Source organism: Petaurus breviceps, unplaced genomic scaffold (assembly GCF_028583685.1).
Source record: "Petaurus breviceps papuanus isolate PSGF00001 unplaced genomic scaffold, PetGlider_PUasm1.0 490, whole genome shotgun sequence".
NCBI classification, from domain to species: Eukaryota; Metazoa; Chordata; class Mammalia; order Diprotodontia; family Petauridae; genus Petaurus; species Petaurus breviceps.
Window position 1 is genome coordinate 16537375 of NW_027186352.1, and position 5201 is coordinate 16542575.

The window sequence follows — 5201 nt, forward strand, 5'->3', positions numbered from 1 at the left end:
GAATGTATGGTCATTTAATGGAACATAAATGAACCACTATTCATGTATTTAATTTTCAGAAATACACCTAAATATCATTCCAATTACCCATTACAAAAATAAAACAAAATAATAGGTTGAATATGGAATGATACTATCATTGAATTTCATTGTTCAGGGATAACGATGATTTGTGATTGTGATTAAGCTAAATTGTTCACTCTTCACTATCTATTTCAATTCTTATTCTACTGTCCTTATGTTCTCTGTGTGTGTCCACATTAGAATTAGGGACATGCAATATTCTAAAAGGACCCTGTAAACCTCAGAGCACTAAACAAATGAAAGTTCAATGAATTTCACAGTTGTATGGGGCTTCAATGACTGTTCAATACAAATTATCCTCAAAAATAAAATTTTGCTTCAACATACCCAAGGAGTGACCATCCTTTGTTCCATTTCCAATAATGGGAGCTCTCTACATCAGAAGTGGCCAATGTAGCTCACTTCAGAATAGCACTAACTAGTAGGGTATTTTTCTTTACAACAAGTCTATAATTTCCTCTTTGCAGCTTCTGCCCATTCCTCCTGGTTTTGCCTTCTCCGATCAAGCAGAATAAATCCAGTCTCTTTCCTTAACAAACTATATGCCATCTAGACTGTAAATTTGATGAGGACAGGGATCATCTCATATCACTCCTCTCCTAAAACAGGTCTCATCTCTAAGATAGCTATGAGATGATGAAGTTTTGATGACAGGAGTTTAGTTTAGTTATCAAATAATAGAAAGATTGCAATCTATACCAGAAAGAGTATTAACATATATGGAATCACTGATACCTAACTATGGAAGTATTCATTGATAATTATCATCAGTGATTGAGTATATTGTAATAATAATGGTTTGTAAAGTAGCTTTAAGGTAATTGGCATTAAACTATACACCATGGGAAACAAAACACATCATCAAAAAAATATACCCCACTGCTTTTTTATTGTAAATGTTTGAAAAACAGCCGAAATGGGACAAACCATAATTTACTATTGAAATAAACCTTTCCAGACAATACTTACAGTGATTTATTCAAGGAAATTCACTTTCTGCCTTTGATCTCTCCCTCTTCAATTCTGGAGCTATGTAGGCTCCAACACATTTATGCATCTATTTTCCATGCAATTTCCCTGTAAGCTTAATGTAAGGAGAAAATCCTCGAGATTAAAGCAATTTTTATCTTTATGGGTTTACCAAATGTCTTTTTAAGGAACAATAAAGCTTGTTTTTGAGCTATCTTCCTAGGAAGAACTCTCCATGTTTCTGTTCCTAAATGCTGAGCTTTTTCAGCAAGAGTATCCTATTAACATTTGGTGATGATTGTCTGGTTATTCTAATCGCCTGTCCTGTAAATTAAAAGGAAATGTCATGGAACAAAGGAAGTGAAGAAAGATGAAGGGAAGAAAGAAGCATAAACAGAAAGAAACTAAAATGGAGAAAAGGGAAATGGAAGGAAAGAGTGTATGAGAATATATGAGAACTATAGAAAGCTGTCTTTTTCAAACAGCTCCTGAGTTCTGACCTATATCATAAAGCTTTATTGCATTAATGGAAGAAAACTGAGAGATCTGGCTGTGTCCTGTTCAGACACAAAATTCTTCCATTCCCCCCCCCTTTTTATCCCTCCCATCACTATACTTTCTCTCTAAGCCATGTATATAAGGATGATCACATATGATGTATTTTCTTTGTAAGTTGCTTTTTATTCAATTATTTTATTTTTTACTAGATACATGTCTACATAAAATCTAGTGAGGGCAGTTTAATGGGCCAATCAACTAAAAGTTCCATCAAGGTAAGGACCATACTTTCTCCAATCATTTCTTTGGTCCTTTATACAAAATACATTTAGGAATTTTTCATTGAGAGGTGACATGGTATACTCCATAGAAAGCTGGCCTCTGAGCCATGAAGAGCCATGTCCAATTCTTCTTCTGCCAAATACCGATCAGGCAACCCTGGTCAAGTCAGTTTGTCTCATAGTGATCTAAGCATTGCTCCAAGATGGTAGAACTTTCAAAGAGGGTGCTGACCTGCATTGAAAGAAGATATTTCTAACTGGGAGCTTCTTATACCAGTGAAATCACCAGTTCCTATGCCTATCATGAATTGATACAGGAGTTATTCTCTGTGCGCAGACATAGGTATATCATGTATGCTTTTTGATGATAAAATGATGAAAAGATGGTGAGTGTCTAAGCATGGCAAATGTGAAAAGAGAAGCTGACCCAGAGAATAGAACAAACCACTGCTGATCATTTCTAGGAACCATTATCAATTTACCAAAAGACATGTAAGTTCATACATGAGTTACCCCTCCACTAATTCTGACCATAACACTTTGATAAAGTTAGACAATGGTCTTTGTGAGCTTCCATAGTCAAAAATGCTCTCTTCCAGTAGCCATGTTGCATTGATTAACCTCTCTGAATGTCATGAGACAGGCACTATCACAAGAGACATCACTGACCTGGAACTTGGAACATATCACTTGGGAGGATTGGCAGAATTTGACATTGCGAATCCTCTTCTACCATAACCTTCAAGAATGAAGGGGGGCGCCCCCAAGCATATGGGATAGAAGCAGAGAAGGAACATGGAAGAACAAGTTTATATTTCACTGAGAACATGAAACTCTATAATCATTCTGAACCAAATGGAGATTTGGCTCAAATAAATATCCTCCCAATAGAAAAATTCTGATAAGTAATTACTCTCATCTGAACCTCAACTAAATGGAATATAAAATAACATCAGTTGTTATTCAAGAGTATTCCCTATTGCAAGGCACAGTGTTGTATTTCTTCAAAATAACTGGAATCCATCTTAACAGCTGTGAAATGATAATTATGTGTAACTGATGCCAAGGAGAGGGAGAAAAACAAGGAACTTGGCTGGCTAATTCTGTAGATGTTGAGCCAAAAACACATGGCTTGTGTAATTTCTGCAAGTATGATAAAGCCACTTCATCCACTTTCATAGACCATAGTGTAATACATTGACATTGTGAACACAATGTACAATCTTGGGTTAGACCATTAGAGTCAGATAATTTTAAGTAGTGATATACAATTATCAAGGAACAGTATTACAGATACTGGAAAAAAGGGCCTATTAAGAAGTATCTCAGCCTTAAAGTCTCAGCCCTAGTATTTGTTCATAGGATCCCTAGACTTTATGCTGGAAAGGACCTTAGAGCCAACTCCTTCAATTTGCAAATGATAACACAAATTTAGAGAAGAAGTGATGTGATTTTCCTAAAGATATCCAGGCAGATGTGGGATACTAACTCATGCTTTCCGACTTAAGTCAAGAACCTTCTTCATTGCATCATGTTTAAAATTCTACCATTAGTGCTTCCTTTCTTTTGGTCCTTAGTGGGGGAGGAGGGGGAATCAGAAGACTCTACTAAAGGCCCATTAAGGGTATACTATAAAGTTATTAGCTAATTGCATACCTGAGTTATGTTGACAATTAGATGAGAATAACTGATTTTTAGGAAAATTATATGATCCATATATGGTGGGGAGTGATAGGGCAGAAATTCTAGGTGAAGAAAAGAAAAACTGTAAACAGAAATGGGGAGAGGTAGTTCAAGAGATTGCCTTCTGTCCCTTCACAATCTTTCTTGGGTCCTTCCTTGGTAAGAAATAATTGCTTTAATCCACATACCAAATAATTTTAGAAGTAGCAAGTAAAACTAGTGGCATGATTAAATTAAATGGCTTTTCAATTGAGACAAATCAAGTGATAAACTAGGTTAAAGGATAGAGCCAACTTTTAAAACAATGCCCTCAGCATCTCTGGGCTTTAGCGTCCATGGATATAAAATAAGGAAATTAAATGAGATGATGGCTATGGTTATTATATCTTGGGCTTTCTATGTTCTATGTTCTCAGGCACTCTTCCATTGTGACATTCCATGTTCTAAAGTCCCTTAAAGCTCAGGTATTCTTTGATCTACATTCTAAGTTGTCTTCTAGCTGAGAGCTTTTTATTCTAAGTTTGAGATCCCTCTAAACTTCAGTATCCTATAGTCAAAGGTTCCCGTTGGCTCTAAAAGCCTATGTTCTAAGGTTTATTATGACTCTGAAATTCTGTGTTCCAAGATGTCTCCTAGATCTGCTATTTTACACATTCAGTTTTGTCAGGATTTAATGGGTATCTCCAAGTTGGAATATCCCATGATCTAAGACAAGGTTCTAAAACTTTTTATCTAAGAGCAACTTTTCCCTTTGAAAATAATGTAGGTCTCCAAAGAGCTCTTCTTTACATGGCTTACATCACTCAATATTTGTTGTGTTAGAAATCAAAACTGACAATTTAAAATACTGACTAAATCAACTAAAATAAAAGTAATAAACCCATGACCTGTTAACATAAAGTAACACATTTTAATGAAAAATGACTTTTCCAAAACAAAGAAAAATACTAATGAGAAGAATGGCATTATTTTATGTATTTTTGCAAATCTCATCAATGTCTAGCTTAATGAAAGACAACTGCTTCTGCATTAATTTGTTATTATACATTGCTTTGATCAAAATATATGAAGGAAAACTAGTCTCACACATGTATATAGCTAGAAAAGGGAGGAGTATCTTAACAGGCAAATAATGTTATAGTATTATTATCAAAATTGTTCTGCTCTGGAGTACCTGCCTAAAGGACCTTGGGGACATTTGGGTTCACAGACTATACTTTTATCATAGCTGATCTATAAAAAATTCCACCACTGCAACTCTGTTTTAAGACCCAAATCTAGCTTTGATATTCTATATTCAATGATGCCTATGACCCTGAACATCTGCAGAAAGTGTAGTCAAATTTATTCAGCTGTTGGCCTTTTTATAGGCCTTGATACAAGCATTTTGTGTCTGTTTTGACCAAATTGTATACTTTCATTTTCATAGACCACTTTAAATCCTTGAATATTATTGATCAAGTTGGCCTAATTGAATTTTTTTTTAAAGCAATTGGGGTTAAGTAACTTGCTCAAGGTTACATGGCCAGTTATTTTTGGGTGTGGTGCTAAGTATCTGAACCCGGATTTGATCCCCAGCTCATCCCAACACTGGGGATGGTGCTTTTACTAGCTGTGCTACCTGGCCGCCCCAATGACATTTTTGTTTTCTTTTTTTTTTTTAAAGCAATTGGGGTTAAGTAACTT

The 5201-nt window shown here is 35.3% G+C and overlaps 1 protein-coding gene across 1 annotated transcript in view; it reads right to left on the reverse strand.

Annotated features, from left to right (window-relative positions):
- Nucleotides 1-5201, reverse strand: part of LOC138172037 (protocadherin-15-like) — a 2287527-nt gene that overhangs the window by 296076 nt on the left and 1986250 nt on the right. The gene's annotated exons all lie outside the window — the stretch shown is intronic.